Raw genomic sequence first — 13868 nt, 5'->3', positions numbered from 1 at the left:
CCAGGATTGGTTCCTGCCTTGTGCCCTGTGTTGGCTGGGGATTGGCTCCAGCAGACCCCCCGTGACCCCTGTGTTCGGATTCAGCGGGTTGGAAAATGGATGGATGGATGAATGGCCGCCTTTTCTACCACTTTCAGTATGCGATAGCAAAAATCCTGAAATAAAATAGGACGTAGGAAATCAAGCATCGCTAATTAAATCAGAGTGTTAAAAACTAACCAGAAAATACATGACCTATGCAGAACACTAATTAAATAAGAAGTCAAATAAAACTGTGACGGTTAGGGCAAACGTCTTTTTATGTTGTTTACAGGTCATAGTTTAGGACAAACGTCACATCCTTCTCAAACTTACCTCAAAGTGTCATTTTCTTTTTCTGTGTAAAATAGTAGCTTTAAACGATAAATATATATATTTATATATTTATCGCCATGTCTCCCACATGAAGGGAAAGGTTTCGTGAAAACAACAACTACTTAAGTCTATAACTAACGAAATGAAATACTAGTTATTCATTACGGAATTAGTACAATAGCTCTTAGATAAAAGTTACAACTGAATGCGTTGTTGTAAAGACCAAGAAATCGATGTGAGAGGAAGTGCAGTGTCATTAAATTTAACTTAACTTAAATGTGTTCACTTCACAGTATAGTTTTTTTTTACTTAGAATAAGTTATAAAAAATGTTTACATTTTAAGAAAAATAATAAGTTAACATTATTTTTGATTTTTTTATTGAATTAGAATGAAATAATAAAAAGGTAAAACCCATTTTTATTAATTATATTTTTATATATTTAGTAATATTTATTTTGCGTATAGTTGGCTATTTTTTGTTATTATTTTTCAAACATAAGATGTATTTTTTACAGTGTAACTAATAATGGTCTGGAAAGAAAAAAGTTTTGCTATTATTATTATTTTGCTATATTCTTATATTAAATTATCTTTGGGTTCCCCAGGGACCCCAGTCGGCGGTTCTTGTATGTAAAATCTGTCGGCAGGTTGAATGTTAAATGTGTCTTTTCGTTTCTGATCGCTATACGGCACTTCAATCGTTCCGCAATAAACTGTTTCAGCCAATCAGCGCCTTCCAAACACGCAGCAGGACAGCGTGAGCCTTCATTGTCTTATGCGGCGCGGCCTCTTTGTTTCATTGTCTTATATTGAGTTGTTAGACTATTTACTGTTAAGTGCTGTTTGAGCTGCCGTTTAGTACAACAGGTGGCTTACTGAGCTCTTAAATCGACATTGAAATGAACACACAAGCCTCCTAAATGAGTTATTGAAATGTCTACGTTTACAGTGTCCGTTTTAGGAAGACGTAGTTTTTAATTGTTCCCGTTATTATGAATTATAATTTCTTAGTGTCACATATTATTCGTTACTACTCACGAGTCCCGCTTCATTGAGATTCTGTTTTGTATTCTGTATATGCAAACATTTCAAACGGAGCGTTTATTGAACTGACTATAGCAGACTTGTCATCTTCTTATAATGACTTTATTTATATGATATTGACAACTAATCATAAGGTGAGAAATCAAGGAGGCTGTGAGTTTCATGGACTGCGCTGTTTCTTTGTTTTCGTGACATCGCGTCAGTAGAGAGTGCGTGACGTTAACAATGCATTGTGTCCTAAATGACAGCGCACACGCTTTGTGATAAAAGGCCAATGTGTCTCAGTTTGTTCATTAATATATTTTGACAATGTATTTTAATCAGAATTATTGTAAACATATTACCCATGGTAATTTCCCATTGTAGATATGTAATATTTGGCGAGAAAAAATAAAAGAGTAACAACGCATATAATAGTTACTGTATGTTGCATTGTTTATAATTAACAAAACTCACCGTTTATCTGAAATGTTTACCTTTGAATTTTACGTTTGACAACGGAATCCTTCAGTGTACAGTCGATTTATTCCACTTCTGAGGTGTACATTGTCGGTATTCTCCATTACATTTGCCCCCCAGTGTAACGCGAGTCAGTGTAAGTGAGGGGAGGCAGACGAGCTCACGTAACGGGAGACAAGGCACCTCCTCACCCTGATGCCATGAGGACTCTTCTCATAAATATAATCTTGAGCTTCTTCTCATTCCTGCCAGTTTACTATTATTATTATTATTATTATTATTATTGAACGCGTATGTAGAGGACATGTATGTCTTATTTTATGTGTATGACAGGACCTTGAATGAAACTCCGTGTTGATGCTTTGGGTAACACGACAGGTGAGGAGCAGAGAACGTTAAACGTGTCAGTGACTGCAGGGGATTGTGGGACTGAAGATGGTCTAAGAAAACAGAAACAACGAAAGCTTAGTCTTTCAAGAATTCTATTTCCATCAATTATTTACTTTGTTGTGCTGCACTTCGGAAGATTACTTATTTACCTCCCTTTGAAAAAAACGAATTCACAAGTAAAGGATGTTGCTGACAAAGTCAGGCGCTTTTTTGAAAGTTTGGCTCCAGATGTGCTTATCCAGCTGCTTCTTCTTGTCAGTACTTGAGTGATCTTTATGTCCACCTCTGGAGGAATTTTGCAAAGTTTCTTTACAACATTTTTGTCTTATTAACGCAGAAATCCCGAGGCTTTCCCTAAATTGCAGAAGACGCTGTCGATTGAACTGATTCTGTTTTAAAGAGAGTTGTGATTACTTATAGCTCGCATTTACTCACATTGCTTTTTTGAAATCAATAATACAAATCAGCTACAGATCCGGGAATCACTGAATAGTAAAAACGTATAATGAGGAGTGTCGTGCGCACATACAAGTCGGCTTTGGTGAAGCGTTTCTTAGCCTCTCTGATATGATCGACATGGGGTGACGGTGGATTGTTATAATACGTGCTGCTTTACGCAAATAAATGCTTATTAGTTTGTTACAGATTGAAGGTGGACACGATTCTACAGCAAGGAACGAGGTGCCCCATATGAATTTTTCATAATGTCTGCTAAACGTATTTGTTAACTTACAGACAAGTACAACATAACTCCTTTTAAAAAGTCCATGTTTAACTTTGGGCAGTAACCATACGCGAGCCCCAACTAGGATGTAAACTCGCGTCAGCTCACCTTACAGATGCAGCAGGGCCAACTGCTTTTACACTTTGAGCCAAAGCCGTTCAGCAGATGAGTTGCTGAGCAAATCGGCTGCTGACTGCGCAGATATCAATGACGTCATGACGCTAGCGTGCCTCAAAATCACGTGACAAGAGCATTTCAAACAAGCATGACAGCGGCGCTTCGAAAGCTCGAAAAGTCACTATCGAGCAGCCCATCACTAGTTCGCTCTTATGAGATCCTCGCGCTCCGACTTCTTCACGATCATAAGATCAAGTAAAGGTGCGGATGGTGAGACAAAGTCGATCGTGGGGATCGCGTACGGGTGGGAATGCCGGCAGTGAGCAAGACCGCGACATGCTGGGTGGCTTTAAATTTGAGATGGTGCCTGACGCCGTGTGGATTGCTTTTAAGTGCTGGGGATTGAGCGTTACGTGGAGGAGGCGGCACAGCAAATCGCACCTTCACGAGTTCACTGTGGACGCGCACTTTTTTTTGCTACTGCTACGTTAATTTATTTTCCGGTGGATGTCCAGTGAAATGTAATGCTACACCTGACTTGGCGGAGGCGCGTTAACTCGGGATTGCTTCTGCTCTCTTCGCGCTCCAGCACTTTTCCACAACGCTTCCCCTTTTGATCTCGCGCATGCTCCGAACTGTACTGTCCGTCGGGCACGCGCTTGTTCAGCCGCTCGCTCCCGCACGGCCCCGTCGTTCATTTCTGATTTTTCTCGAGCTCTGCGTGTTCTTTGTGTTTTTCCACTTTCCTTTAAAGTCGCCATCGGCAAACTTTGTTAAAATGGCGTTGCACGATGTAACCTTACAGGGCGCGTTTAGGTTTCATTTCCAGCAGTTTGTCTCATACTGAGACCTATTAGAAATAATTTAAATGATTTCATTTTTAGTATTTTCTTATCAGGAAAGATGCTCGTGCGGTTTCAGTGTAACAGGGAGACTTTGATTTGTTTAATGGGAAATAAAAAATACAAACATTACACAAGCTAGTGCTGCTGGAGGGATACAGTAAAATCTACAGCTGGCATGGCACTACGAGTACAGTTTTGTGATATTTGTAACGGTATTGTTTTATCTTTTATCCTTTACAACTACTTTCAGTATTTCTGTACACTTTGATAATTTAGCTTACTAGATATGGCCGTGTTAAATGAAGAACGGGACTCAAGCCAATCGGGGCTGAGCTCAGCAGAGCCGCGACTCGACTATTATGGTCTGGAGCTCAACTGTCTGTTCTCATTGTTTAAAGTGGCAGTGCCGCCTCAGAGACCTTGGTGAGCAGATTCTGATGCCCATGTTGGTGATTCCCTGTTGAGCCCACTCCTATCTTGCCCCTCAGACCCTCGTGCCACTAGGTGGTCTTTAGGTGCGATTCCTGCTGAAGTCTCTTTTTAAAGGGCATATCCATCTTGTGGTTTTCCACCTCCTCAGATGCTCCATTTCTTTTCCAGCTGCTTATCTCTTTCTGCTTTGCTGACTCCGCTGATATCTCCGTGATTTCCACACACAAGTCCCATAGTTGCAGTTCATTAATTTCTGGTTCAACTTGCAGATTATCCACACTTGATGTCTCAACAGACCCTTCTGTGTCAGCAATGCTGTCAGGATCAGTAAACTCTAAATTATACCAATTTCTGCTTTGCCAGCCCAATCTAATACTTTATCTGTATGCCACCATCTCCGTCCACATATCTCACAGTTTGCCCCTTTTGTAGACAAACACAATGACTCTGTCTTAACCTGTGAGTTTTCTCAACTTCAACATCGACATCTTCTACTGAGACTGAAGAGTTTAGAGTCTCCTTCTCGTCTCCAGTGTCTTCATTATCTGATGTACACTAAAAAATAACGCGTTAAAAGTACTTAAAAAAATAAGGCAACAAATTACAAGCAATATTTTTGAGTAGATTTAATATACTGCACTATTGAGTAAACTTAATTTATTAATTTACTGAAATTTACCTAAAATAAATTTTGATTAAATATAAGTAGTGGCAAAAATGGTTTATTTTACTCCAATTTTCATTTGAATTACAGTACTAAAAAAAAAAAAAAAAAGAGTAATATGCAATGCTGGACAGTAATGACTGTATAACAAATACATGCTAAAATTCCATATATCTTTATTTATTTGAACATACACAGATAGTCACAACAACGGAGTTATATTTTCAAAGGAAAATTAAATCAAATGTCTGAGGATAATTTCTTACTGAATTACTGATATGTTGTCATATCTACATGGTGGGACTGAAATGTCTGCAAATCTCCTTTAATGAAGGTCTGCAATGCACTGTGATCACCTCTGAATTGTTTGATTTGGAATTTTAAACTGTGAGGCAGAGGAGGAAATCGAGATAAATGTTTTTTGGATCCAAACCTTAGGGAGGGTACTGTAACCCTGAATTGTGCTCATTATTTTTACTGACTTTATGAAGTTATTTCTCCCACTTTTTTTTTCACAGGACTTTCCCATTTCACTTGTCCATACACTGAAGTGTCTAATGGTCTCCAGCTCAGGGCTGTCCATGTGAGAAGTGAATCTGAGAAGAGAAGGGCAGACACTTAAAGAGAGAGAAGAGTTTCCCACAGACCATGGCCTCTGCCAAAGAAAATGGCATGGATGGAAGAACAGTGGGCATTAAAGAAGAGGACTGTGAGTGGCTCACACCAGAGGATGTGCATGTGAAGCTGGAGGATCACGAAGAAAGAATTTCAGTTTTTAAAGAGGAGGAGGAGTGCAAAGGGGTGACTGCTGCCATTAAAGCTGAGGATTTGAATGATTTCTTCGTTGGTCTTGAACTTCAAAAGCATGAAACTGAGGATATTTTTATCCAAGATGCCTGTGAAGAATCTCCATCCAGTTTACAGTCCTGGTCCACTAATACGGGACGACTGGCTATGCAGGAGAATTCTGTAGAGCTGAAATCAGAGTTACCGGAGTCTGAAGAGAAAATCACTGAGGGAAATGGGAGAGAAGGAGAAGAGTCACCTGGGAGTGTTGGAATAAGTGAGTAATGTGATTAAATATTAAAGAAAGAGAGTGTTTATAAATTCTAACGGTTGGTGCTTTGATGTTTTTAGTAGATTGAAATAAGAGTGGAAAACATGGTTAATTGAAATTGGATAAAGACCACCTGCTCAGGTGCATGATAACAAACAATAGGTTACCTAATAAATGATAAATTAGAAAAACTTGGGTGAAAAAGGAGAAATGACTTGAACATCATGAAGCTTTGACTGAAGTTCTGAAGTATGTCAGGCCAACAGTGCATTATGTACAATGAAAATTTCAAAACTTATATTTTGTTAAAGACATGTATATTTCTTAAATTGTGTGGCAGTTAAGTTAGAAATGTCCACAAAAAGAAATAAGAATAAAATCCTCAGCCCAGTGCCTTAAATAAGAGTGAATTTTCTCAAGCCAGGCACACCTAATATGTGCCTCATCTTTATAATTGTAATCTCATGCTCTTTGACGTTAACAGTGACAAGAACTTCCTGTATGAGCCATGATGACATTCAGGGGGTCTCAGGGTTTTTATCAGCATCTTGTGTTCTGCTCTCAGCCTGAACTTGCTGGGGCAGCATGGCCTGGACAAGTTGGCAGTGGTGTGAAATCTTCACTTGGAGATGATCTTGGGCCCTTCCATTTCCCACAGTCACATCGGGTCAATTTGGAGTCACCACTCCACTTCACCTGCATGTTTTTGGGGATGAGGGGAAGCACCTGATTAACCAAAAACACCATTCAGAGCCCATATGTAGAAGAACTGTGGGCAGCATTTGACCCCCGGACACCTGAACAATTAAGCAGCTGTGCTAAACATTGTGCCCCCCTAACACAAGCAGATATATTTGTATGTTTATTTTTAGGCCAGATTAGGTTCTAGAGGATGTAAATATCATCACATGCATTACAATTAAGAAGAGAAAACTCAAATTCAGACACATTAATAAAGTGCTACGGCATACAGCATACACAAGAACATTTACCCATAATGCACATAATGGAAGAAAAACAAACTGAACAAAACAAAAGGCATGTCTTAATCATATTCCACATTTCTAATCAAATAAAATGTTCAATTAGATATTTGTAGCCGGCAACTATGACAAGAACATAACAAGATAGTCATGGTGAACTCTTCAGGTTCTTATCTAAGAATATAAGCATCTCTACATGTTCTAAGGACAGTCTGGTCCTCCTGTCATCCACGATGTGTGCTGCCGTACTGAACAGACTCTCGCTGTCCCCACTCATATAAGGAGGGCACAGGTAGGATGATGACTTTTATTGGTCCTCCAGAAAGCCATTGGCCCAGCATCTCTTGTGGTATGAGGTTCATAGAGATAAAGATTCACCTCTGATGCTGCTGACTCAAATATCATTTTTATCTTTATTGACAATTTCTTCATGTATTCTGCAGTTCTGTTGGCGGGGACTTTCTTTGGATCTCTCGGCTGTCGTCTGTCTCTCCGAGTGCATCTGTGTGGTCGAGGTTCCGGCACTATGTAGTTTATGTGTTTTGAGATTTGCAATCATCTGTGAAATACGTGTCCTAGTACCATTGTTTAATTTGGGGATAAAGAATCATTATGATAATATCTGTTTTCAGAATTCCTAACTGTATAGTGACTATGTTATTATGTGTAATTATCCATCCATCGATTTTACAACCCGCTGAATCCTAACACAGGGTCACGGGGGTCTGCTGGAGCCAATCCTAGCTAACACAGGGCACAAAGCAGGAACCAATCCCGGGCAGGGTGCCAACCCACCGCAGGACACACACACACACACACCCACACACTAGGGCCAATTTTGAATCGTCAATCCACCTAACCTGCATGTCTTTGGATCATGGGAGGAAACCGGAGCGCCCGGAGAGATCTCACACAGACACGGGAGAACATGCAAACTCCACGCAGGGAGGACCCGGGAAGCAAACCTGGGTTCCCAGGTCTCCCAACTGCGAGGCAATAGCGCTACCCACTGCGCCACCCTTATGTGTAATTAGTATTATTTTATTTAGGTCTGAAAACTAGGCTCGTACCATTCTACTCAAGAAGCCAATAAGAGGGCTAATTAAAATTTCTAGCTAATCGTCATCTACTTGATAACGATTTATATTTATGTACCAGCTCGGTAAAACTCTGCCTCCATTTCCTCCCATCTACATAAACATTCACTGAAAGGCTAATTAAAAGGATTTTTCTCAAAACATCTAATGCCTGGTAAATTAGTTATACAAATAAATCAGTCAACAAACACTCGCTGGCAGATGCAATTGTGGATCTAAATGATATAGAAGGTGACATCTTCCAGAACTGCAAGTGGCTGGTTGTCCAGGCTTATGAATTCCACTGTTTCTGCTGTCTCAGTAAGTCTCTGGCGTTCTTGCTGTCCATGTTATAAGGTTGAGTTTTCTAAGTGCTGCCATTGTTGGAGGCCGAGTGAGAGTAGGCGACTGAGCTAGACTAAGCTTACTGGTCGCCTCAGCCTTTGAACAGCTCATTCTTCACACCAGTCCCTTTTGTGTTGACTTCTCAGATGCTGAATAAGGTTTGTATTGTTGAAAGTGTTAGCAGAGAATCCTCCATGAGTGACTTTTTTTGCACATATTTTACAAACTGAAAATTTGTTACCTTTTGTAGGAAGGCAATAAAACTGATAGACTGGCGAGGATGTGTTTCTGTATTTTCGTAATGTTGGAATTTTGTCTTGCATGCTTTTTATCATTCAAGATCAGATGTTAAGATCCGCTAATTTGCTGATCACCAGTCAAGTCATTTGGAGTTTAAATTTTCTGATTTTGATTTGTGATCAATTGATCAGATTAGGCCTGTCTTTCACATATGAGAGAAAGGTGGAGAAATTGAACAGACAGCACCAGAACATTGTAAAGACCACACATGGTGTGGCCATACCATAAATGGCACCTCAATGTGAGGAAGGAATTCCAACCAGTGTTCCACCACTTTACTTGTACTGTGTCATTTATTTTAAAAGGCGGGTCATGGCTAGGAATTTGGACATCAAACTCTGAAGTTGCAGGTTCAAATTCAGCTATTGACACCATTGAGCAAGTCACATGACCTGTCTGTGCTCCAGTTGGAAAAACAAGAGAAATGTTACCAATTGTGTCTCAAATGTTGTAAGTCGCCTTGGACAAAGGTGTCAGGAAGAAAATAATAGTTAAAATGTTTGTGTTATTTCAGATTTACAGAAGAATGGCAGCTTCTCTCCACCTTCATTTGGTCAGCCCTCTCCTCAAAAGAAAGAGAATGGTATGAAGAAATCTTTAAGAGGATCAGAGATCCTGACAGCAGCCTTATTGCAGTGCAGTTCTCTCCCTGCTACTGGAGTAACACAGACAGAAGCCATCAAAACTGATGGACAGCAAGTGGAGAAAGAAATCCAAATTCATACTGGAAAAAAATGTTGTTTGGAATGTGGCAAACAATTCACACACAGAAGTGATCTTAATAGGCATATGAAGATTCACACAGGAGAAAAACCTCATTGCTGTTCAGATTGTGGTAAATCGTTCTTAAGGAGAAGCAATCTTCAGAACCACAGAAGAATCCACACAGGAGAAAAACCTCATTGTTGTCCAGAATGTGGTAAGTCGTTCTTAAGGATAAGCAGTCTTCAGAGCCACAGAAGAATCCACACAGGAGAAAAAACCTCATTGTTGTCCAGAATGTGGTAAGTTGTTCTCAATGAGAATCAGTCTTCAGAGGCACAGAAGAATCCACATAGGAGAAAAGCCTCATTGTTGTCCAGAATGTGGTAAATCTTTCTCATGGAGAAGTGATCTTCAGTTGCACAAAAAAATTCACACAGGAGAAAAACCTCATTGCTGTTCAGAATGTGGTAAGTCGTTCTTAAGGGGAAGTAGTCTTCAGAACCACAGAATAATCCACACAGGAGAAAAACCTCTTTGCTGTTCAGTTTGTGGTAAGTCGTTCTTGAGGAGAAGCGATCTTCAGAGGCACAGAAGAATCCACACAGGAGAAAAACCTCATTGTTGTCCAGAATGTGGTAAGTCGTTCTCGATGAGAAGCAGTCTTCAGAGGCACAGAATAATTCATACAGGAGAAAAACCTCATTGTTGTCCAGAATGTGGTAAGTCGTTCTCAATGAGAAGCAGTCTTCAGTTGCACAAAAAAATTCACACAGGAGAAAAACCTCATTGCTGTTCAGAATGTGGTAAGTCTTTCTCAAGGAGAAGCCACCTTCAGAGGCACAGAAGAAGCCACCCAGGAGAAAAACCTCATTGCTTTCCAGAATGAGCAAGAAATGCAGTTTTCAAAGGCACACAGAAATTGATACTGGAGAGTAGCCATGTTGCTGTTCTCAATGTGGAGAAAGGTTTTTAAAATGATCTCTTATCAAGAAAACGTACAAACTCCAACTAATGCGAAAATTCAGTATGTATGTTCTGAATGTGGCAAATGTTATTCAAGCCGGAAAGGTCTTTACAGAAATGCCAAAATCCATACTGAAGAAAACTCTCATTGTTGTTCTGAATGTGAGAAACGATCCTTATATTTAAGCACACTTCAGTGCCACATTAGAACTCACACTACAGAGAAATCTTATTGTTGTCCTGAATGTGATAAGCAGATCTCACCACAAAGCACCCTAAAGAGTCACATCAGCCATCACACCTGAGAGAATCCTCACCTTTGCTTGGAATTTGGCAAACAATTCTGTCACCTGTTTCTCTATATAAGCATACGAAAAGTCGTACGGAGAGAAGCCTTACAGTTGTACTGAATGTAAACAAACATATCTGGATGAAAATAGTATTATGGAAAAATTCCAATCCAGATACAGATGTTCTTACAGCACTGAAATATCCCTGTTAATGGTTTACGATGACCTCCTCTTCCCAACTACTAATGCTGGTGATTCTGCCATTCTTGTATTGCTAGATGTTACCTCAGCTTTTGATATTGTGGATCTTATGATTCTTATATCCCACCTTGAACAGTACGTGGGTATCCAAGGTAATGCCCTTAAATTGTTTAAATCTTATCTAAGCAATAGGAGCTTTTCTATTCATTTGGGTGAGCTCTCATCCTCTGTAGCTCCTCTTCCTTGTGGGTTCCATCCTTGGACCAGTTCTCTTTTTGATATGCATGTTACCTTTATGCTCCATTGTTAACAAGTATGGCTTCTCTATGCTGATGACACTCAAATATATTTACTACTATAATCAAAGCGAGAAAATACAGACCCTCAATGCGTGCTTGAATGATATTAAAACCTGGATGGCAGTGCATCTTCTTGAACTAAATTATAATAAAACTGTGATCATGGTTTCCAAAAGTTAACAAAGTCTGAGTGTCTCTGACGTTGCTCTTGGACCCATGGTCATATACGTATCATAAAGCTTCAGTTAGAAGCCCAGGCGTGATCTGTGACAGCTCATTCAAACTCAACAAAAAAATAAATTGTGAGGTTAAATGAAGCTTTTTCCAGCTGAGACTTTAAGGTAAAGGCTTTTCTTTTTTTCAGTGATTTTGAAAAGGCCATCCAAGCTTTTACAGCATCTCATTTGGACTGTTGCAGTTCTTTGTATGTAGGTGTTGGTCAGGCCTTGTTACGACACCTACAACTATTTCACAACTGTGCTGTTTGCTTATTGAATGGTTCTTGTAAGTGTGGCCATATTTCACCAATACTGACCTTGCTGCATTAGCTTCTGGTCCGTCTCAGAATTGATTTTAAAATTCTATTTCTTGTTTTCAAATGATTGAATGGATCAGCCCCATCTTTCCTCTTGGAACCTTTTCACTTGTAAGTGCCAACAAGAGCCCTGCGGTCTACTAGCCTGATGCTCTTAGTTGTGCTGAGGTCGAGGCTGAAGCAAAGGAGGAGTCGAGCGTTTGTGGTGGCTGCTGCTTTGCTCTGGAATGGCTCACCTTATGAGATTAGGTCTGCTCCAGCACAGGCCATTTTTAAGTCATAATTAAAGTCTTATTACTTCTTGCTGCCATTTGACCCTGCAAGAGGTTGACATTGTTTGTATATGTTGGCTCCTGTACATTTATGATTATAAATATGTATGCATGGGTGTGGGTTTATCTTTTATGTAATGGCTGGTTATGTTTGCAGTTTTGTGCTGTGTACATACAGTATATTTGAACTTCTTCTTTACCCTTCCTTGTACAGCACTTTGGTTCAGTTCTGGCTTCTGTTTGAAATGTGCTTTATAAATAAAAATTCCTTTGCCCTGCTTTATAAAACATTATTTCAATACATAACACTAAGAAGTGCAGATCTAAGATAATGGACTGTAAAGATGAAGTTGGTTTGTTACATTTATTACAAAAAGGTTAAAGAATATATAAAATATAGAACAAGAATTGTAGGTTGTAACTGAACAATGAGGGACATATATGTTTGTTACATTTTCTCACAAATCTTAGTCATTTTCCTTTTTCCTCTCACGTTATCTAAAAACAGATGCATGTCTACCATATGTGAAAAAAGGATGATGAAGGGTCTAAGGACATATTCCCTCTCGTCTTCTTCTAGAAACTCGGATAGCAAATCAAATTTCTGAAGGGCCTCCTGAATGTCGTCTTTGTCCATTGACAGTAATGAGGGAGTGAGATGTGCCCCCTGAACACAGAAATGTTCTCAGCACACCAACCACGTCTCTCTCGGTAAGATACTGAAGGATTCTGTGTTGCTGTAATATGTTTTATTAAAAAAAAAATTCTTTAAATGGTCACTATAAAGCTTATAGCCTTTTCCTCCACATTTACAAGGAATGTAAGAAAAGGAAAGTAAAACAATAATGTACAGTATATTCTGAATTTGCTCTACATTATTAACATTACTGCTTTCGATTGCAGATTCTACAAGTCTTCAATGTTTCTTACCATACACTATTATTAACACAGCACACAAGGTATTTCAAATGTTTTAAGGCCGTTAAGGGTCGTACGTGCACTCCAGTTTGTCAGAAGATATAAAACAGGCTGTTAGTCTTTTGGGCTTTGACTTCTACTGGTTAACGATTAACAGTCGGCATCTGAGACAAGCAAGAAGTCTTTTTATACATTTTATTCACTACACCATAGGCATTGTAAGCCAGCATCAACAATATGTAATTCATCTTTCTTATGGAAGTTTATAAAATGAGGTGTCTGTACCTGCTCATTGGTGCCCTGTGCTGGACGTTGGAGAAGGGAGGCTGACGTTTCTTCTAAAAAAAAAAATCTGAAACCTGCAGAACGCAGTGCTATGGAACAGAATAGCGAGACATTTGTTCACTTCAGAGCGAGTGTAAGTCTTTACTCATCTTCTGTCTTCTCATTAATGGCTCAATAGAGTCTAAACCTGAAAACAGAGATAATAATATTTACCTAAGGAAATGCTATAAAGAACCAAAAGAATAACCACAATAAATGACCCTGTCCTGGCTGTCCATTGTTTCTGTACCTTCTAATTTTTTGTTTGGTTCTTGACCTTCCTTTATAAAGGCGTTTGCTCGCTCAGTCCGATGTGAGCAGTTACTTCAGTGATTTCAAAAAGAAGCACTAAGTTTATAAAGGTAAACATTTGGACTATTTGTCTTTGATCTACAATATGGCTAAATATATTTGCCACATTACAGCAGAACTAAATTAAAGTTATTAAAGGAAATTTAAATGCCATTTACCCCTTGGGTTGGATTTATCAAGCAATATATATATAAATATAAATATACACCAGCACTTCCTCAAAGCCAGCTTGTCCTTCTAAAGAGGACTGAGCAGAT

At 39.2% G+C, this 13868-nt stretch overlaps 4 protein-coding genes and 1 pseudogene across 8 annotated transcripts in view; 3 read left to right on the top strand and 2 right to left on the bottom strand.

Annotated features, from left to right (window-relative positions):
- The window catches only part of LOC114641514 (gastrula zinc finger protein XlCGF7.1-like), a 688851-nt gene that overhangs the window by 96569 nt on the left and 578414 nt on the right, over window positions 1-13868 (bottom strand). The window lies entirely within an intron of this gene.
- LOC114641540 (tigger transposable element-derived protein 1-like) overlaps window positions 1-13868 on the top strand; it is a 769935-nt gene that overhangs the window by 335187 nt on the left and 420880 nt on the right. The gene's annotated exons all lie outside the window — the stretch shown is intronic.
- The window catches only part of LOC114641539 (zinc finger protein 501-like), a 419195-nt gene that overhangs the window by 166894 nt on the left and 238433 nt on the right, over window positions 1-13868 (top strand). The window lies entirely within an intron of this gene.
- The window catches only part of LOC127527842 (oocyte zinc finger protein XlCOF26-like), a 192433-nt gene that overhangs the window by 99136 nt on the left and 79429 nt on the right, over window positions 1-13868 (bottom strand). The gene's annotated exons all lie outside the window — the stretch shown is intronic.
- Window positions 5680-12769, top strand: LOC114641533 (zinc finger protein 664-like; annotated as a pseudogene).

This window comes from Erpetoichthys calabaricus, chromosome 5 (assembly GCF_900747795.2).
Source record: "Erpetoichthys calabaricus chromosome 5, fErpCal1.3, whole genome shotgun sequence".
Lineage (NCBI taxonomy): Eukaryota > Metazoa > Chordata > Cladistia > Polypteriformes > Polypteridae > Erpetoichthys > Erpetoichthys calabaricus.
The sequence above is the reverse complement of the archived record's forward strand: the minus strand, read 5'-3'. Positions and strand labels throughout refer to the sequence as shown.